The following is a 21,646-nucleotide window of genomic DNA, read 5'->3' on the forward strand; positions in this document are numbered from 1 at the left end:
CGGCTGAGTCTCCGTGCCCGCGGTTTCGGGTCAGGTTTGTACCCCTGTGGTACCCACCAGACCATCACAGCGCCGACTGCTCAACCCAGCCGCAACCCCCAGGCCCCAAACAGATCCAGCCCATTTCTCCATCACTCAAATTCATCCTCCCCTTGCCAAAATATCAATTTTTAAAAAAAAATTCTGCCTTATCAGCCATCTAACCCATCACCAGGCTTTTCTTCCAGCCCTCCCGAGCCACCACAGGGGTGAGGGAAGGGATTCGGCACGGGATCCACACATAGGCACGGGCTGTCCTGCAGCAAGAGGCAGCCCAAAGTGCCGGGCGAGATGGGAAGATGAATTCACGGGGCAGGAATTTCTTGTTTTTAAGAGTTTAGAGTTGGTTTTACCCCACATCACAGGGTGCAGGTATGCGCAAGCTGTTATTACAAGTTTTAAGGCCGTCACTTAATGCAGCCTCTACTAACCCAAAAGCTAGATTAATTCCTGCTTGTGGTTGCCCCGTAATTAAAATCGTCTCCAATTCTTCATGAACTCAACAGTTTCCTCCTAATGAAGAGAGGCAGATGAAAGAGACCTTCACTGGGAAAAAGGACTCGGTTATAAATATTACATTACTTCATCCGCCACAAAAGCTATTTGGATGCTGGAAACTCAGCCTGGGCAGCCGGGGGCCAGCCCCACCAGCCCCACCAGCCCCAGCAGATGCCCCCGAGCGCTGGAGGTGTCCAAAAAGCCTCTGCAAGGAAGGTCCCCCCAGGAGCTCGCCTGTCTCCACCTCTGCAACACTCCTCTTCTTCCTCCTCCTCTTCCTCCCCTTCAGCTGCTGCAATGGGACACCACCAACGGGCAGAGCGGGTGCTGGGGACACCCGGGGACGGCTGCAAAGGGCCGAGCCAAGCGCATCATCCCAAAAATGGGATAATGGCCCCTCTGTCACCTCCTATTTGCGTCGCAGCTGCAATCGCAGCCAGCACTGGGGACGAGCCCCGTGGGACGTCACATCAGGGCATGGGGAAACACAGGCAGAGCCACAGCAGCTCGGGAAACCGCTCCCCCTGCCCGTCCTTCTGCCATGTACGGAGCTGAATCCGGCCTGGAAGCGTTGATTTTCCATCCGCCTGCGATCCATGGCACAGCCATTCCAGGCCTCTTCATTCCCTTATTTTGGTGCACTAAAAACTAAATAAAGCTGCCCAGCCTCCGCCGAGGATGCACACAGAAATGGATTTCGCCTGGCACAGGCTCCAGCGAGGGAGGGACAGCGCCTGCTCTTCCTCTTCCCTCTTCTGCTATTGAACCAGCCCCTTCCATTTTATTTCCTTCCGGAAAACTTTGCCCCGAGCCTTTGGGATTAGAGCAGTATCTGCTGAGAGCATCCAGTTGGGGGGGACCGCGCTGGGGGCCAGCACAGAGCCCCGCAGGGCACCCCACGTCCCGATGAGGCCTGTGGCTCTGGATCCTGTCCCCCCCCACACGTTCCCGGGGGCTTTATGAACCATCCCCTGGCATCGCCAGCGAGAAGCCAAAACTTCCCAGTGCCCAGGCGCAGCTCCCGGGACCACAGGCATCACTCCGAAGGATACATGTGGATGCGAAGCAGCACCTTCGCTCCCCCCTCCACGGGCAGGCTGCAGCCCACAACAGCAGCATCCGTAAATCCCTTGGGATGCGGCCCTGGGCCTTGGCTGCGGGATCTGCTCCCTGGACCACAAAGCAGCCACAAGGGCCGGTGTCACCGTCCTGCATCCCCACGCCGCAGAGAGCACAGCCCCGAGTTTCCAAACCATGGACGTCCCTATTTAATAAACCCTTCCCAAGATGCTCCAGCCCTGGGCAAACCCTCCCTTCCTGGGGGAAAGCGCTTTTGGGGAGCCCCATCCCCAGCGTCCCGCTCCCGGGCACCCTCCTGTACGTGGGATCGGCGCCCAAACCCATCCCCGCTCCGGGGAACGCACAGCGCTTTGTGCACATGGGGAGGGGAAGGAAAAAAAAAAAAAAAAGGATGCGAAGCGCTCCGCAGACAGCCGAGAGCCCGAAAACCAGCTCCATTTTATGCCGAAACGCACATAACTGCGCCTGGACTACCCAGAGCCCCCTCCACGGCCCGCGGCGTCCTCGCCTCCAGCTCCAGATCCGGCAAAACGAAGCCAAATCAAGTTACTTTTTTTTAATCCTGGAGCGGGCAGAGGGGGGATTTGTCTCTCCGGCTGGGAGAGCTCCTCGGCCACGCCAGAGCCTCCATAAACTTCCCTGCCCCAGCAGCAACGGGGAAAAGTTTTTTGGGGTTTTTTTTTTTTTTGGTTCGAAAAATATCCTAAGCCCGCTTTTCAGACAAGAAAAAAAAAAAAAAAGCGTAAAACTCAATTAACAAGCAGGCAGATATTTTAACCACCGCCATCATTTGTGTACTCCATCTGGAGTCCAAAGGCTGCTTTTTTTTTTAGCAGGAGGGAGCTGACATCATCTTAATTTGAAATTCACATTTATTTTTACATCTGGTCTGAATTAATCTTTTTCAGCGTACTGACTTTCATGTAATGGAATAATTGCTTACAGACTCTGGGTTTAAAGAGCCTGAATAAACCCAGTTTAAAAAAAAGAAACCCCTTTACGAAACGATAGTAAAAAGCCAGTACCTATAACCAAACCCCAATACGCCTTCGGGACTGGGAGTTTTAAACGAAACAACATCGCTTTCAAGCAAGAGAGCTCGAATTAATCCCCGCTCTACCCAAGAATCGGAGAGGGCGAGCGAGCCCCGTGGAAAAACACTGACACAAACCAGCCCGGGAATTAGGCAGAGCGGCAAAGCTCTGTGTGCCCGGGTCCATCAGCGCCACGCCGAAGCATCTCTGGAAAAGCAGAGTTTGGCTTAGAGGGAAAAAAATCCTCATGACCAGGAACGCGTCGGCCGTGAGCAGGGGGAAAAAAAAAAAAAAAAGCTGATTCAGGACTGCAGGACGACAGCAAAGGTGGCGGGGGGCCGGGGGCACAGCGGGGACGGGCACTGCCTTACTCCCCCGCGCCAGTCAAAGGACACGGGAACACCAAGCATGGTCCTGGGAAACCTCAGCTCCGTCCTGGGAAACCTCAGCCCCGATTTCCTCGCTGCCACGAGGGCACGATGTCAGTTAAAGCCCAATTCAAGAGCTGCATGGGTTTATCCTTGCCGCTTCCAGAACCTGGCGGGGATTCTCCGTGTTTCCCACCGGGGATGCGAAGACCATTAGTGGCACTACCAGGCATCAGCCTGCACTCCGAGCCACGGCACCCCCACGGCCAACCCATGGGTGGGGGCACCCATGGGTGAGTGGGGCCCATGGACAAGGGGGTCCCATAGGTGACTGTGACCCAGAAACAGGAGGATCCGTGGATGAGAGGACCCATGGGTGAGGGGACCAACAGATGACGGGACCCATGGGTGAGGGATCCCATGGGCAAGCACAACCCACAGCCAAGAGGACCACGGGTGAGAGGACCAACAAATGACAGGAACCGTGGGTGAGGGTTCCCCATGGGCAAGTGCAGCCCATGGGCGAGGGGACCCATGGGTGAATGCAACCCACGGAAAAGAGGTCTCACAGGCAAGAGGACCCACGAGTGAGGGGACCCATGGGTGAGGGACCCACTGGCAATTGTGGCCCATGGGCAAAGGGACCCACTGGTGAGTGTGATCCACGGGTGATGGGACCCCTGCGTGAGTGTGACCCACGGGTGAGGGGATCTGTGGGTGAGGGTGACCCAGGGGCAAGTGTTATCCACAGGCAAGGGGACCCACGGGCAAGGCGACCCACGGGTGAGAGTGACCCATGGGTAAGAGGACCCACTGGCGAGGGGATGTGTGGGCGAGTGTGACCCACAGGTGAGGGGACCCATGGGCAAGCGTGACCCAGGGGCAAGGGGATCCGTGGGTGAGTGTGACCCAGGGGTGAGGGGTCCCACAGGCCAGGGGATCTGTGGGCCAGCGTGACCCAGGGGCGAGGGGTCCTGCAGACGAGGGGACCCGTCGGTGAGTGTGACCCACTGGTGAGTACGACTCATGAGCAAGGGTCCCTGTGGGTGAGGGTACCTACTGGTGAGTGTCACCCATGGGTGAGGGGACCCGTGGGCAAGCGTGCTCCACGAGCAAGGGGTCCCGCGGACGAGGGGACCCATGGGAGAGTGTGACCCACGAGCAAGGGGTCCCGCGGACGAGGGAACCCATGGGAGAGTGTGACCCACGAGCAAGGGGTCCCGCGGGCGAGGGGACCCGTGGGAGAGTGTGACCCGCAAGCAAGGGGTCCCGCGGGCGAGCGTGCTCCACGAGCAAGGGGTCCCGCGGGCGAGGGGACCCGTGGGCGAGCGTGCTCCGCGAGCAAGGGGTCCCGCGGGCGAGGGGACCCGTGGGCGAGTGTGACCCGCGAGCAAGGGGTGCCGTGGGCGAGCGTGACCCCGGGGCGCGCAGAGCCCGCGGGCGAGGGGCGGGCGGGGCGCGGCGGGGCCGGGGCCGGGGCCGTGGCGGGGGCGGCGGCGGGGCCGTGGCGGCGGCGGGGGCGGGCGGAGGTCCGGCGGAGCAGCCCGGCCGCTGTTCGCCTTCACCTCCCCGCGGGCGGGCGGAGGAAATGACTCGCATTCCTGCAGCCGGAGCCTCTCGCACTTCTCCGGCACCAACTCATCCCCCAAGCGCAACAAGCAGCCGAGACGACCCCACGCCACCCCACGCCGGGCCCACCCGCGGCAGCCCCGGGGGGGGCCGCGCCGGGCCGGGAACGCGGCAGCTCCGCCGAGCCGAGCCGAGCCTAGGCGAGCCGGGCCGGGCTTAAGCCCGGGCCGGGCTAAGCCGGGCCGGGAGCGCGGTGCGGGGCGCCGGGAACGCACCTACCTGCGGCTCCGGGGACCGCGCTGCCTGCCGAGCCGCGCCGAGCCGAGCGGAGCCGAGCCGAGCGGAGCCGTGCCCAGCCCAGCCCAGCCCAGCCCGCCGCCCCCGCCCCTTCCCGGGCCGCACCGCCCCGAGCGGCACCGGCGCCGCCTCCCGCCTGAGCGGGGTCCCCGGGACAGCCGGGGGGGGGGGGGGGAGGAACCGGGCGGCCCCGGGCGGGAGGGCAGCCCCGGGGAGGGGACCCGAGCAGCCCCGGAGGGACCCGAGCGCCTCGCCGGCCCCGGCGAAGGGACCCGAGCATTTCTCCCGGAGGGGACGCGGCAAGTCGGGCATCCCCCCGAGCCGGTCCCGGGGGTCCCGTGTTCCCTTGGGGGAACGCGAACCCGCCCTGGAAGGGACCTGAGCATCCTCCGGGGAGGGCACACGGGCACCGTCCCTGGGGGACTTGAGCATTTCCCGGGAGGGGACCCAAGCCTCCCCAGAGAATGTACCGTCCCCAGAGAATATACCCACCCGAACATACCCACGGAGAGGAGCTGAGCATCCTCCTGGGGGGACCTGGGCATCTCCCGGGGAGGGGACTCACATGTCCCCCGTGGGGACACAAGCATCCCTGGAGAGGGGAGCCCAAGCACCCCCTGCACCCAGCTCAGCATCCCCAGCCCTGGCTGTGCCGCTGACATATTAAGCCCAGTACTTGGGAGTCGGGTTGAGGCAGGAGCAGAATTACGGCCAAATCCTGTTCCCCTTAAAGCCTCCGCTGATGTCCTGGCAGCTGGATCAAAGGTGAGTTGGGCTCGTTCGTGTGGCGGCCAGCCGCCGCTCAGCGCACGTGACGGAGCTAATGGACACACGGGTCTCTCTCCGGAGGTGACCCAGGACGGCAATAGCAGCAGCAGCAGCAGCACCATAAATTAGCAGCAAAGCATCTCCGAGCTGCTCCTTCTTCAGAAGTGCCATCTGGTGAGATTGTTTTTGGAGTAGTTATTTATTCCTCACTTTTAAGTGTCTATAGGCATTTTTCGGGATGACCTGCGAGGCCGGCTCTGCCCCCGCAGTCTCTACGAGGCTCTGGGAGAGAGCAGCCGCTTGTTCCCAGACCTAAATAAAGAGCAGCTCTGCTGCGAATACCCTGACACTCATTTCTGAAATCTGTTTGCAGCTCAACAGATTGTGCTGGGTAATTACATTATGCGAGTGCGTGGTACCAGCAGTGGGAATCCAACACGCTGCTCTCCTCATGGAAAAAACCAGCCTGGCTTTCGGCAGAGCTGGGACTGGAAAACCCTCGGCTTTGGGCTCGCTCTCGTGCTCTTATCCATGCCATGTGAAATTCGGAGAGCATTTCCACCCGGCAGCTCGCCCCTGCTTGTGTTGTGCCGAGTCCCCGCGAAGCCACCCGTGCCGAATGCCACCGCAGCCGAGGGCACGGGCAGCGTCGTGGCTGAGCGGGGACCACCACCCCACCCAGAAATGTCTTTTTTTTCCCCAAATTCACTCTGGAAACACCCCTCCCGCAGATAACACAGGGGGATAGCCAGGTAGAGGCCAGGCGCGTGGCAGAGCTGCCGTTCAGCTCGTTTAACCCAACTCATAAAACATTTTAGGGGTCGGGGAGGGCGCAAGCGGGACACGGCCCCGTCGCTTTGTGTGCTGCTGAGGGGGATGAGTCAGTCCTGCTGAGCGTGTCCTGCACGGCCCCTGCCCCATCGCTCGCACCCCCCCCCGCCCCCCCCCCGGCCTCGTGCAATACAGAAATACAGTAACGCAGCGCCTGCCTTGCCGCAGAAGCTAAATAAAGCAGCAGGAAGAGCTCTTGAATACCAGCAAGGCGATATATAAACATGTACGTGGATGGCACGTATGCTAATGCTGTTATATAGCCTAAGAGAAATGCCGTGTCTCGTATCGACGGGAGATGCTCTCATGGCCGGAGGACAGTCTCCGGGAAAAGCCGCGCTCGGCATGAGCCGCCCCAGGCTCCGACGTGGGGAGAGCTCGGAAAGATGGACGTCAGCCAGTGTCCGGTCTGCCTCTCCTCCTCGTGAAAGGAAAAGCCCAAAGACTCTGGTGACATTTCTCTTCAACAATTCTGGAATTAATCTTGCTCAAAACCCCAAGAAGCGGAAACACAGATGGAAAATGTAATAAATGGAACTCTTTTTTTTTTTTTTATTTTTTGGACAAGGTTTAACTGAGCTAATTGCATTGCTAGGCTTATCTCACACAAAAAAAATAAGGTGTTGTGAAAATACCATTCACATAAAATATACAGATTTTTCTCGCACTAGATATATTTATATGAAGAGGACGGGAAATAGCAGCTGTTCACTGCGATCCTGCATTATCACCAGCCGAGTATCCTCCATCCCAGCATTTCAATAACCGCATTGTTACTGGCAGGGGTGGTCACACAAACGTGCGAGCTCTCTTATCTCATACATAGTTTCCCTGTGAGTTTGCTAATGGGATGAAAATTATAAACAAAGCAACAGGGTAACAGCTCAATCCATCCGGGTCTCAGCACCCTGCTCCCTTTCCCAAGGGCTGACGCTCTTACGGGGGATCATTTAAAAATCCCCTGGGGCCGTGCCGACCCAAGGGGAGCTCGCTGACGGTGCTCAGCATCCACCCGGGTGATTTTTAGGACATCCTGCTAGGAAAATTTACCCTGGACCGGCGGCACGGGGACCTCGGTGTCCGCCGGCGATGCTCGGCTTTCAGGAGGGCAGGCAGCGAGCCTTGTGGGGTGCGTTTGGGGACAGGGGTGTCACCACTGCTCGACGACGCCTGGCATGGCATCAGGGCCCGGGCTCCGGCTGCAGCTGAGGTTTAGAAATTCTTCCCTGAACCAGATAGGAAAACAAATCCCAGCTACTGTGAACGGGCTGTGCTCGGGCCCCGGATGGTTTCTCAGCCCATAAGGGGAAGAAAATAAATAAAGAAACCCCGGCGCAGAGCCACAACAGCCGGCGTGTTGCTATAAACTCCAGCGAGGAGCTGGACCTTGCTCTGTTTCTTGCATTTCACGGGGGATTTCCAAGGGAGCTCTTCCTTCCCTCCCCGTCCAGGCTGGGGCGGACGCGTGTGTCCCCCCAGCATGGGAGCAACTGGGACGGAGGGACCCGAGCCACGTGCCGGCGAGAAGGCGCTTCCTCCGGTCAAACCGTGGCGTTTGCTGCGTCCTTTAGGAGAACGCCATCTGATTTTGTGCCAGAAATACCCATTTCACAGAGACACAAGCAAGCCTACACTTTAACTGGGTTTATGATTAAGTGCCTGGGCATGCGTCAGGACCCCTCCTCAGGGTTTTTGCCCCGATGCTGCCCCGCTTTGCTATTTGCCTGGGTGTACCTGCCCGGGGCAGCGACCCCCCCGACAGCCCCGACTCCATCCAGCCCAGTCCATCCCAGTTGAACCGCCAGCGAGCTGGGAAAGCCGGTACCCAGCGTGCAGCAGCCAGCACTGGATGGTGCCAAGCATCCCCGGCTGGCCCCAGGGAAAGGGGGGTGGCCTGGGGACACCCCAGCTCAGTGACGGGGCGGGGGGGGGACACACAACACCGGACCCATCAGTGCCCGGGTGGTGGCCGAGAGCAGGACGACCCGTCGAGTGTGTCGGAGCGACCGGCAGTGACACGCAGCCATCAGCGCCGGGGAACCAGCCCTGGCTCCCCAGCCATCCCACGCACCGGGGACCCGGGGGATGCTGGCAGAGGGGGTGCTGCCATCAGGTTTTGTCCGGAGGGGGTGTTCGTATATTTAACTGGAACCCCAAATCTCCCTGTTTACCCCGATATCCTCTCTCTTTGCCTGGGAAGTCAGCAAGGATGAAAATAAAAAGGGGTTTCATGAGATCTAAGTCAAACGCGGCTGGAAAGAGAGAAAATCCAGCCTGAATACACAAGTTTTGGAAACATCAGGAAAATCTAAGCGTGCATCCCGGCGGGGAGGCAGCCCCCCCCTGCCTGCCGCTCCGCCAGTAGTGCTGATACAGTATATTCTGCTAATCTACCCCACAGTATTTACAGCTGCCTATAACCCAGGATCCTCTTTAACATCAAGTCACAGCAGCCGGATGCGATTACAGCCTGTAAGATTCCTCGGGATGGCTGGATGGAAAGGTGGGATCGCCTTCCCCCACCGGACCCCCAGCTCCTTGCCTGGCCCAGGACCCCGAGCTGGGTTTTATTACCAAGTTATTGATAAACCTGGGGCGAGATGGGCAAGGACTTGCCACGGGGCAGGTCTGGCTTTGCTGCAGCCCCCCCGGCCCATTGCATGGCGAAACACAGGCTGCACTCGGCATCTCTGCAGCCCCCCGGCAGAAAAGCCCATGCCCCCCGTCCCGTCCCCCATCTGTTCCCTTTTCCAGGACCCTAAAGGGGCTTTTTGAGGCTCTGGGCCTAGGGGTTATTCCCAGGGTTTGCTCTCAGCCTGCCTGAGCTCCTGAAAAGCCCGTGGAAATGTGTTATAAAGCAGGAAAGGCAGCGGCCGGCGGGGAGGGGCAGACGGGGAGGAAAGATCACAGAAGCGGGGAAATATTTTTAGCCTGCCTATGTGCCTGCTTGCTGGCGTCCCTCGGCGAGCTTCAGAGCCGCTCGGCTGACTTCAATCACATCTGACAGAGGGGCAGACGTCTCAGGGCTGCTCCTGTCCCCCAAAACAGGAGAGAAACCCCAGCAAGGGCTCCCCCGGGGGGTTGCCAGCAGCCCCAATGCTACAAGACGTCAGAGAATCCACACCAGCATGGTGGGGCGGGAGGAAAACTGGTCTTTGAATTTCTCTGCCGAAAAATAAATGCGATTCGTGCAATTTGGGTGGTGAAAGCCTGCAGGGGCCTGGGGCACCCATCAGGATCCTGCAGAGGAGGGAGGCACGGGAGGTTCATCCCACCCCTGGCAGCCCGGCGATCCGGCTCCCCGCTCGGTGCTTACCGGTGTGCACGTGCTTTCCATCGCAGCCCTTGGCCAGCGGGTTTTGATTACGAGCTTGCAGAAGTCAGCTAACCTCTCCGCAGGGCGAACTCCGGGAACGGAGTTACAAAGCCGCACGTTTGGCTGCAAACCTGATCCGGGAGCGGAGGGGAAGGGGAAAGCGCCGCTCCGGGATAAAGCCAGGATAAGGGGCCAGCGCCGAGCGGGGTAGGGGAGCGGGGCTGGGCTTGCTCTGTCCCTGTGCAAACTGCAGCGACATCAGGAATGAATTGTGCACGAGAGGTCAGGGACCGGCCTCCCATTTGCACTGGGGGAACTGGACATACTCCAACGCGCTTCCTCTGCCGGAGCGACTCCAGTTGCACCCTCGTGCCCTAAGCCTGTTAGATTATGCTCTCGACATAAATATATTTAAACCAGCCACAACTCCAATGCAGGAGGACGCGAAAGGCCCCGTTGCACGGGGCAGCGCGGGCTCAGCTTCGCCTCCGTCCCCAGTGCCGTGCCCCGGGGCTGCCCCAGCACGCCAGGGAGATGCTTTTCTTTGCACAGCATGGTTTAAAACAACCCGCAGCTGCCTGTTGCCAGCGCAGGTTTTAGGCATGCTTTGCAAGGTGGATGATGCTGTTTGTATCCCCAGGGAGGGTGGGCAGCCGAGGGTGCAGGCGGGCACCTCTTTGCGCAGGGAAACGGGACTCTGGCCTCGTGCTCCGTAAATACGCAGGATTGCAGCAGGGAAAAGCCAGCTGAGGCCACCTGTCCCCCCCACCTCCGCCAGCCCCAGGGACAAAGCACCCCAGGGAGCCCGAGGCGGCGAGGAGCTTGGCCGTGGCCCCATGTATCCGTCACCCACCTATCAATGATTTACCGCCGCTGTGAAGTGGTGTTTGTGCTGCCGTGGCTTCCCACCAGCCCCAGCCAAGGTCAGCGCTCTGCTCGGCGGGGGGACAGACAGATGCCAAGGGGGAGAGGGGCCGGGAGCCCGCGCGGTGCCGGTGGGCACGAGGCAGGGGCAAAGCAGAGCCCCCTTGCACCCCATCATGTACGATGGGCTCATCCTGAGCATCCCTCCGCCCTCCGTGCTCGGGTACCCCGGGGCAGCTGGGGACATCCATCTAACCCCGCTCTTACGCCCCGAGGGGTTACGGGGCCGGTGCAAACAGCCCTTGTCAGGGCTCTGCATCACGGGGGGGATGAAAACCCCCTTTGGAGACAGCGGCTGCCGGAGCTGGGGCTGGGAACCGCTCCCAGCCAGGGTCACCGACACAGCGGCCGTCACAGCCTAAAACCGCCCCGGCGACTGCGAGGCGCTGGGGTGTCGGGGCTGGACCGAACCAGGCGCCTCGCACGAAGGGTTCCAAAGGTGCCGGCGGTGCAGGGCAGGATTTGTGCAATTTACTCTGCTTTTTGAAGCAGCCGCAGCATCCTTTAAATGCCCGACCAAATGCAAATTTATTTTTAAGAAATGGACTGAGCAGGCCTCCACGAGGATCCGTAGCTTGGCTAATATTTATCTAATGGGTTCTCACAAATAGCTTGTTAATCCCTTTGTATTTAATTAATGGCATGCAGGACCCAGCCTGCTGCAGCTGAGCTCCCCGGGCACGTTGCTGGGGTCCCCGCAGCCCCACGTCCCTTCGCTCTGGCCACCTCCTCTTTTTTCTCCCCCCTCCACCCGGTGCCTCTCCTTCCCCCCTGCCTCACTCCATCCCACCCCCACCTGCAGCCCAAGGAGATCCCCCTCTGCTCCGTCGCCCCCCGGGGCCAAAAGAGCCATTTGCCTGGCGCATGGTGAATCAGCGCCGGGGAACCAGCTCAGAAACAGCCGCGGGCTTTGCTTGCACCCCGGCCGGTTCCCCGGCACATCTCACCGGAGACACATCACCACCAAGTGCACCAGCACCCATAGGGGAGGCTGGAGGGGCGCACCGCGTCTGGCCCCCCGCCCGGGAAAGGCTCGAAACCCCACAGCTTTAGGCACTGATTGCAAATATCTCACCTCTGTCGCAGCAAATGCTTTACTTATCTATTTATTTACTTATTTAGCTGTGAATTAAAATCGGAGGCTCGAGAGCATCCTTATAAACCTATGACAAGTGAGCAAATGCATTGGAGGGGTTGGAAAACTGCGGTGCATTATTTCAGTGTATTTGCCGAGGCAGTATTTTGGGTTGCTCCTTTTGCAGGGGACGCATGTGCGTCTGCGTGTGTATATGTGTATGTACATATATATATGTACGCACACCCATATATATATATAAAGCCCAGGGAACTCAGCATTCCCCCAGCGCCTGCAGCTGCCACCTCCCCTGCCAACGCCCGCATCATTCGATTTTTCAGGCAGCTCGTGCCAGCGTGCCCAGATCCCCGCCACCATGAGCTGAGCTCTCCCAGCCCGCGGGCTCCCCAAGCCCCCAGCTTTGGGGTACCCCCCCCTCCAGCGCAAAGGGCTGCTTTGGGGTGCAAGGGGGGAGCTCCCCGCCCCATCAGAGGCGAGTGGGGTGGCTGGGGCGCTGCTTCGGGGGCAACCTCGCTCTTTCAATTACCGGCCGCCGAATTTCTCGGCGTGATGCTGCCGCCAGACCATCGCCCGGCACGAAGGCAGAGGGTGCCTGAGATCAGAGCAGCGCTTCCAGCACCCGCTGCCCTCTTTCTCTTCTCTGCAGCACCAGCAGCAGAGAAACGCGCCGTTTTGTTTTGGTTTTAAGGGCAATTTTCAGTGGAAACATTTCCCAGACACGCTATTTCCCCGGGAAGCGGCAGCTGTGCAGTCTCCGTCCGGCTGCGGGTTTCCCCTGCCAGCTCGCACATGCGACTCCCTGTTAATCGCACAAAGCAAAGAACATGTTTAAATGGTGAGTCAGGCGCAGGCACGGCCCCGCGCCAAAAATGATCAACCCCAGCGTTCCACCCGGTGCGGTTATTCTGCCCCGAAGAGCAATGTACCCCTCGGGAAGCCGGTGCGTGGGAAGGCAGGCGCAGGCAGGGCGGGCGGGCAGGGCTTGGGCCAAGCGCCGCCTCTCCAAGCATCACCGGATTTAAACTTGCTGGAAAATACGGCCCTGAAATTACACCATCTCACCTCGCGTCTGGGACGTGCGGGGTACCCAGATGGGTCGGGGGGACACACCGAGGCTGGGTCGGGCTCGGGGATGTCCCGGGGACCAGCCTGCTCGGGGAGGAGCAGATGTTTTCCATCCCGGATCCCTCCAGCTTCGGCTGACGTGGATGAGAGGCCCCGGGGTGAACGTAGTGCCCAGGCCACCCACCGTTGGGTGCTGTGGGTGCCCTGGCATCCCGCGGATGGAGAAGTGGACCCAATGCTGACCCCAACCCAGGGCCCTACATCTCCAGGAGGGAGTTCGCTCGTTTTCAGACCCCTGAGAACCCCCCTCCCTCCCTCCCCGGGGTCCCCAGTCACCCCTGGGCTGGAGGAAGCTGGGGTGCTCGGCGGGACCCCAGGCTCTGGTTTCATTAAAGCAGACTGGGAGGGAAAGAGCCAGCTCACCCTTCCCCGAGGCTGCGTCTGGGAGCCGGTGCAGGGCGGGAGGGAGGAACCACAGCTTCGGGGACCCAGCTGGGCCACCCCAAAAATGCCCCAGCCCCGTGCCACACCGGCAGCCCCCCCTACCCCTTTTTTGGGGTCCCACCCCAACAGCCGGTGCTGCAGCCCTCGCCTACGTGCCCGGCGGAGGGGGTACTTGTACCGCAGCACCCATGCCCCCAGGTGGGGCGTTATCGGTGCAAGCCCTGACCAGCAAAACCCTGATCCTCTCTCACGTGTGCTCACGTTTTCATGACACCCTAAAAATCCCCGGGAGGTTTTGGGGCTGCGGGTTCCCTCCGTAAACACCCTGTGGCAGCAGCAGGAGCCAGCACCGCGCCGCTGGCCCGGGCGCTCTCCACTTTGCAAACCCAAGCTGTTTATGAGCTATATGAGCACAATAAAGCAAAAGCAGCTGTGGCTACTACCTCTTTTTATGTGATTTTTTTTTTTTCTTCCCCCCTCCTCTGAATTTTTATGATCCAGATATAAAGCCCTGGGAAATACAGGTTTAGAGTAGAGCGCTGACACCCGTTAATGCAGGGGCATGAAATGCAGTGCCCTGACTCTCATCCATCCCAGGAGCTGGAGGTCGGGACGGGGATTACGGCGGTTCGCACTGTGCCAGCCTGCACAGAGCCTCCGCGCCCCAGGGCGCTTATTTCCAATGAACTTTTGTTTTTTTTTTTTTAAAGAAAATACTAAAAATAAAGTGCCTGGAAGCCGGTGACGGGCAGCGGGGGAGAAATCCCAGGTGTTTCTCGTTCGGCCCTGCCACGGCTTGTGTTTGCACAACACTGCCCCGTGCCAACATTTCTTGCCCAAGGCTTTACCTGAACAAAGGCGAAGGGGTGAAGGATGCTGCAGGAATCCCAGGAAAGGACTGGGAAATAGTACCGTCACCCTCACTGAAACCCTGCTTCCAGCACCGTTGCCGGCTCCGATTGCTTTGTCAGCACTTGCTGTATTTAGGATTAGTGTATTTTTTGCTCTTTTTGGCTTTTGGAGAAGCGCGCTCAGCTTTGGAACTGGGGGCAGGAGGGGAAAGTTAATATTAGAGCATCGCCAGCCGGCGCGGGATAACCCTGCTACGCTGGGGCGGGGGTGGCCGGCGGCTAAAGCCGCATCCCTGGGGCCAGGGACCCCCTCGGGGAGCGACCGCAGGAGGGGGTTTGCTCCCACCAAGCCCCCAGCGAGCCGGGCCAGGGGCCGTGGCCTGGCAGGGGAAAGCGTGCTGGAATATAGATATATTTTTTCGAAGTATAACAGAAAAACAGGATTAAGCTGATTTCCCCCCCTGTCCTTCGCACCCCAGGCTGTGGCAAAGCTGCTGTTTGCTCCCCCAGCGCTGCTTGACCTTGGGGCTGGGGTGGCTGCGAGTGGCACGGCGGGGACCGGGCGGCCTGGCTGGGACAGGGGCTCTGCCCCCAGCACCCGCCCTCTTGCAGCTGTGAAATACTGGAGCTTTTCTAACTCAGCTGAGCAGGCTCCTAATATCTGCTGGGAACCTGCCCGGGCTGTGGGGTGCATACCCCCACGGGCGAGCTCAGCTCTCCCAGTGCTCGCCCTCCACGATCTCGGTGCTGTCCCCTCCAGCGCGGGGCAGAGGGACCAGGGTCCTCCTGCGTTATCCCACCCAATAACCCCCATCCCGGCTGACCCACACACCCCGTCCTGCTCCAAAGCACAGGGCAGGCGGCACAGATGCCTCCTTCGCCTCCAGCCACGCTTGTCTCTGGCACAGGGCACCCGCGTTGCACCTTTTTGCACCCTTCCCTGTGCAAACGCAGCCCTTAGACCCCTCGCTCTGATGGGGTTCATTCATTTTGGCGCTTTACAGGAGAAGGGGGTGCCCCCAAGCACAGCCATCCCAGCCAACTGAGCCCCCCGCGCCGGCTCCCCCCCCCCCCCCCCCCCCGATTTACACCCCTCCTGCCATTGCATTTGGCAAGGCAGTGCATCCCCCTCCCCTGATTTACGCAGACCCTTCAGCACACACTTGCGGCTGGCGGAGCGGCTCTTTTTAGGTCGCTCGTGATTAGAGAGATGCTGCATTGCCCCGTAGCCTAATTAATAATGAGAACTCTGTGCTGACCCGGCACTTCGCATCCGCAAAGCTGAAGCGGCGCTGCCGATGCAGGCAGCAGGCTGTCTGCAAGCCCCGGATCCGGCCGGCGGCGGGTGGCTTTGCATTCTCATGGCCGGGGCATCCCGGACCCCCCCCCGCCCCGGGATCAGGCAGCAGCGCTGGCTGGAGCTGGGCAGCTTGCTCCCCGTGAAGGGCTGGAGGTGGGCTGGGAGCCTGCATGCACCCGAGCACCCCGCAGCCCGGGCTGCAGCTTGTGGCCACGTTATATGAAATGGCATCTCCTCTGGTCGGCGGTTTACGCCGGCCCTTGCTAGCTTAATCAGATAGTCACTGATTCCCCGCAGCGGGGTCCAGCTCCCCTGCACATCATTGCTGGGACCCTCATCCCTTGGCTCGGCCCCGGAGCTGTCGGGTAGGATGGCTGTCCCTTGCACAGCCCCTCTCCGCAGCTCTGCCTTCCCCACCCTTTTCCATCGTTAACCTTGAAGAAGGGAAGGATTTGGCCTGTGAGAGCGGGGCACGATGGCTCTAACCAGCACTGCGGTGCTCCGGCGAGCCTGGGGGTCCCCAGGGTTACCCTGACGCCGGCCGCTCTGGCTCATCACCCAGAAACCAAAAAGCCCCCCAAAACAAAACTAAAAAAATCAGAAAGCCCCAAATTATATGCTCCATATGTAAGAGCAGCAGCAGCATCCCCTGGAGCAGCCGGGACCCCCTGTGCCTGGCACAGGCTGCATCCCTCCAGGCTGCGCCGGCGGCTGCCGGCTCTGCCAGGGTGGCTGTCCCTGCGGCGAAGGCTGGCGCTGCCTCTCCCCGCCACCCCGTCGCCCCACCAGCTGGGCCGGTGGGGACGCTCCGGTGCCGGGAGGCTGTGGGCATCCCCGGCGGGGACCGGCCGCGCTCCATCAGCTCCATCAGAGCCCCTGCGCCAGCTTTCAGGTTTCAAGAAGAGCCTTTTCGTGATGGTACCGGTGCAGGGGGCTGGGGCAGGACTGTTCCTCCCGCGGTGGGACCCCCAGCCGCTGCACCCAGCCCAGGAGGGAACAGCCCTCGACCGCGATGGGGATTTTCCCCTTTTTACAGCACGGCCAAGGAGCGATATGTCCCTCGGCTGGGGTTTCCTTAGCTCTCCAGGGGTATGGGACACTCCTGTAGACATGCACCGGCCCAGCCAGTGATCCTAGTAGGTGATCAGATAAACAAGGCAGAGAAAATAATGCTTACGGTATATTTTTCCAAGGATAAATCCCTATTTTTCAGGTATAAGCAGGCCTGTTTCCAAGGCAGGAAAGGCCATTTCCATTTCTCCATCACTGAGCTCAGCAAACAACCCTACCTGTGGAGCAGGATCGGATGCTTTATCACATTCCCCTGTTTGTGTTTATGACAGGGCTGGATCTTAAGCTGTTGCATGAAAAATACCAGGCCTGCCCTTGTTTGCATTGGGTTTCACACCCAGCCCAAGCCGCTACTGCACCTCCTCCTGCCCCTGTCCATCAGACACCCCAATTACCCTCCGCAGTGATTGCTCAAAGCTCTTCCACCAGCACATGGGCTTGTGCTGCCCCTTCCCGACCCACACCAGCTCACTCGCCGCACGCGATGGAAGGAGATGCATTCACCCACGGGCGATCCCAACGACACCAGGAAAGGATAACACATCCGTGGGACCAGCAGCATTCCGTCCCGGCGCTGCCCTGTCCCGGCGCTGCCCCGTCCCAGTGGCGTGGGAAGCTTCCCGCAGCAATGCCCGGGCCAGCCGGGTGGGGTGAGCGTAGAGGAGACATTTAATTACACACCACCGGGTGTTTTTCCAGTTGCAGAGGGCCGGCCGCATTCGCTCTACTTGAGCCGGGTGCCATTCGTCCTGTTTGACAACTAATTGGCAATTAATAATATCTTTGTGTTAATGCAAATGGGTTATGAACGTTCTGCAGATCAATTTTTTTTTTTTTAATGCCTTTGCATTTGCTTCTAAGTACAGCGGTGTTTTGGGGCTCGGATGATATATTTTTTCGCTATGAGCTAGAAAAGCAGGTGTTCGGGGATGCAAAAGCAGGTAATCCTTCCCGCAGCACCTAGCATGAGTCGCCAGCCCAGGGGATCGCTGGCACAGGAGTTTCCACGGCTGACCCAGCGCCGGGTGACGGTTGTGAGGCAGGGCTGAGCCTGCTGGCAGCGATGCCGCCGCCGCTGCCGCTGCCCGCCTGATGAAAGGCCACGGGGACGCGTCTGTCTGCCCGCACAGGCAGCCGAGACGTGCCGGGCTGGCCTCGTCGCTACTGGTAATGCTTTAGGTGGCACGGTGGAGTAGGAAAGAGCATTAAAAATAGCCTCAAATACCAATAGGAGCAGCAGCTTAGTGCAATCAAAAAAAGAGCTTGCAGACAGCATCCAGCCAGCTTAGCTTTGCTTATGCTAATTGGGGAGAAGATGACTGCAAACAGCTCGAGGTGAGAAGATTGGGCGGCGAGGAGCGAGCTGGGACTTTCCACGAGCTGGCAGCCAGCGCCGTCCCTTTTATCTGCTGTTGGGAGCGTCTGGTTCCTCCGGGGCAGGCCGCCCGGCCGCCCCTCGCCCGGTGGGTGCCGTGCCCGAGGCGCCCCGCTGCCTCTCGGGGAGCAGCACCCTTGTGCCGGTGCTGGGGTTAAACTATGTCCACGGCCTGCGTTCCCTGGGTTGGGGTTAGCAGCGAGGTTTGGCTGCCCCCGAGCATCTTGTACCTGCGCCCACCTGCAAGAGGCTGGGGAGAAGCTGGACGACCAATACAGGGTCAACCCACGGTCCTCCGGCGGCTTCGGAAACGCTGCACCTGGGGTTTTTGGGAAGGGCAGGAAACACGGCGTCATTTATGTTGTTTTCTATTTCCAGGGGCTTTAATGGGGAGCATTGTGCGGAGCGGTCCTTTCCCCTCCATCTTCAAAGCCCCATCGCGGTGGGGCCAGCTGTGGCACTGGGGTCTCCTGGGCTTGCAGTAAGTAAAAGCCACGGCGGTAACGACCCCTGCTCAGCAATGCTCAGCCATTGAGCTGCTTTAAATTCATTGGGATGCAAACCTGAGATGCTTTTTCATAGCACAGGCTACTTTCTTATGCTCAAAGTTGAGTTCCCGCCTTGCCATTCCCTTTGATTTTGGGGGAGCAGATAGTTCGCGTCAGCCCTGCTAATGCTGCTGGCAGCCCAGCAAGTCTTGCTCAGGGCTTAAAGAGGCATCTTTAGGAAAGGTAAGCAAGATAAAGAAATTAAACCACCCCCCCAAAAAAAGAAGAGGCGTGCCGAGTGCAGTGTGAACACCTGCATTTTTGTCTCCCTGACTCTGGGACTGGTTTTGCAATCAGCTCTCCCGGCACATGAACTTACACAAAGAACATGGAAAACCAGCAAAGGCCCCATTTTTCCCCAGTCTGGGCAATTCCCAGCGACAGGTTTGCGAACCCAAAGACCAGGAAAATGTAAGTCACTTGTAAAATTGGCTGCACGATGCTGTCAAGTGCTCGGGGAGATGTTTCACAGGGGGAGAAACCATTTGGGAAAAAGCAAAGGTATTTTTTTCCCTGCCTCTGCCCAAACGCTTGGCCTTACACTGAGCAGACCCTCCTCAGAGGAACACTCGATAAACACTTTGCTTCCCAGGCTACGCGTGAACTTCACAAAAATCTGTGTTCCTTTGATAAATTGTTTGCATTCAAGGTAATTAAACTTTAATCAGCAAAGCCAAAGAAATTGAGATCTTTTTTCCAGCAGAGATGAGAGAGAGACGGACCCGATTACCTGTCAGATGTAACCCCCCGCACCATTAAAAGTGCCCAACTCCTACAGGTCTCTCCTTCCCTCTTGTAGCGTGGAACAAGATGGGGAAGAACGAAAGGCAGGGGAAACAGCAGGAAAATTCATGCGTTTTCCAAGTGAAATGCCACTGCTTAGTTCACGGGGATAAAAATTACCTGCTTGTTCCCATCTGCTTTCTCATGCCTCAGTTGCAAATCCTCAGAGCTGGAAAAATCCTCCCCACCCAGGCAGGGAAGCCGAGGAGCAGATAACCTGCTTATTAGCTGAGCTGGATGAGCCAGCGAGCAGGCAGGACTGCAGGCAGCCTGTGCACCGTGGGCAGGAGGGTGCTCCCCTTCCCCATCCCTGTCCCCTTCTTCTTCCCCTTCCCCATCCTGATCTCCATCCTCATCCCCATCCCTATCCCTACTCCCTTCCCTATCCGCATCCCCTTCCCCACGGGGGACAGACCCTCTCCTCCAGCAGCCGGAGCGAGATTGCAGGTTTTTTAGCCAACCCTGGGTTTTAGCAGTTTTTTTAGCTAAAGCCCAGATATTCGTGGGGAAGACAAGGCTGGCCGATGTGCAGGGCTCAGCTGGGCGCCTGCCTCGTCTGCCGGACCCAGCACGTGGGTGACAGCCTCGCTCGGCCACTTCCCCAGGGATAAAACCTCCCGAAAGCAGAGAAGAGCGTGGAAACGGAGCGAAACCAGCCCTGAGGGACAAGCTGTTTGCAAAGCCACTGAGCATTCCTCCTCTTCCCTGCAATCCTTAACACACGTCCGTCTCCGCTAATAACTCGTTGGGATGCCAAAAAAACAGCCTGCACCCTTCCTGCGGCACGGGGCACACCGGCTCCTCAGCCAGCATCCTTGTGCTGGAAAATGCGGATGCTGAGAAGGGCCAGGAAATAATGGCCAGAAAAACAAGTTAAAAAATGACATTGTTGGGGTTCTTTGAAGGGCCAAATGTGGGTCTCAGTGGGGGAAAGGCTGGCAGAGACCCCGGCATCTCCTTCTGGGAGCAGCGGGGATCCTGTCTGCCAACCATCGCACGGACAGGGGACCAAGAGCCAGTGTCCCGGGGCCTCTCTGCGGGAAGCCAAGCCCAAGGGTGATGCTTTCGGGGGGGGGGGGGGCGGTGCTGGGAGTGCTTACGGGGTGGAGGTCCCTGGAGTACGGGGGTTTGCTTCGCCTCTTTGCTTTGAGAGAGGGGCAGGCGAGACGGGGGAGAGGGCTTGCTGCAAAGGGAAGGAAAGAGAGGAGGAGGAAATGAAAAATAATTAACTAATAAATGTGCTGGGTTGGCTCAGGGGCAGCGGGAGAGCAATCCAGAGGGCTGACTCACTCTGACTCAGTCTGCAAAGAGTGGGTTGAAATCTGGTGCGGGCACATCTCCTGCCCTGGCCACGCGGCCAGGCTGCGGGCACCAAACCCAGACCTGCCGGGGCCCGAGCATCCCCGCGGGGACCTGCCTCACGCAGGCGCTGCTTTCTTTGCAGGAGAGAAATCGTTTTCTCGAGGGAAATGAAGCCAGATTCCCCGGCGGGTGCAAGCAGCTCGAACGGAGCCAGGCCTTTTGGATGCAGCTCCCTGCCTCCCTATTTTCACCTTAAAACTGGCCAAGTGCAGGGCGGGTGGGAAATCCCCCTCTGCACAGCCAAAGCCGCCGCGGTCGTGGGAGAAGAAGACGTTACCACCAGCGTGGGGGTCCCAAACGCTAACCTTGGGGCCGGCAAGCACGTCCAGAGCCAGCACGGTGACCAAAGGGATGGCTTTGAAGGGATGGATTGAACCCTTTACCGAGCAGGGACCCTGGCAGGGAGGCAGTGCCGGCACCGGCAGCCGTGCCGCCCGGCGTGTCGGTGCATGCTGGCGGGGAGGCACTGCATTCCCCTCCGCTCCCGCGTGCCCCGGCTTCGCCTCGTTCCTGCCCGATGACAGGGCACGATTGCTTCACCCCACAGGCTCCGGCCGCGGGGCGAAGGTCCCCCTCGCCACCCTGCTCCCTGGGGTGCTGCCCCGTTGGGGGGGGGGGGGGCATGGCGGGGGGATGCAGTATTTGGGTGCATGGCAAGGAGAGGGGCGCAGGTTTAGAGGCGGTCGAGAGCATCGCCTGAGGCTGGGGGGCGTCACCTCTCTGCACCCCCATTTCCAAGGGGCTGTGCCAGAGGTTTCGGAGAAGACGGGGCTCCTCGGGGGGGGGAGCACAGCTCCCATCTCCCCCCTCCGACCCGCTGGGGACCGGGTTTAGCTGACACTGTTGTTTGAGACGGCTGAGTTAGGTGAGAGGAGTCCCACCCTCTGCACAGGCATGAAGAAAAAGAGAGAGAGAAAAAGTTCTGCAGTCGAGTTGGATTTTTCCCACCCCTGGAGGCTTTGGCACAAACTTACTTTCTTTTTTTTTCTATTTGTTGTCGCTCTCTTTTTCTAAAAAATATTTTCAA

At 59.4% G+C, this 21,646-nt stretch overlaps 1 protein-coding gene across 5 annotated transcripts in view; it reads right to left on the bottom strand.

Annotated features, from left to right (window-relative positions):
- The window catches only part of FRMD6 (FERM domain containing 6), a 39,459-nt gene that overhangs the window by 14,558 nt on the left and 3,255 nt on the right, over positions 1-21,646 (bottom strand). Inside the window, exon 1 of one of the 5 annotated variants that reach the window (XM_076345766.1) lies at positions 4,868-4,903. The exons of the other annotated variants lie outside the window; for them this stretch is intronic. The gene's annotated coding sequence lies outside the window, so the exon portion shown is untranslated. Of the gene's footprint in view, positions 1-4,867; positions 4,904-21,646 lie in introns of those variants that run through there. 5 annotated transcript variants of the gene reach the window in all.

This window comes from Aptenodytes patagonicus, chromosome 7 (genome assembly GCF_965638725.1).
Source record: "Aptenodytes patagonicus chromosome 7, bAptPat1.pri.cur, whole genome shotgun sequence".
Classification (NCBI taxonomy): Eukaryota; Metazoa; Chordata; class Aves; order Sphenisciformes; family Spheniscidae; genus Aptenodytes; species Aptenodytes patagonicus.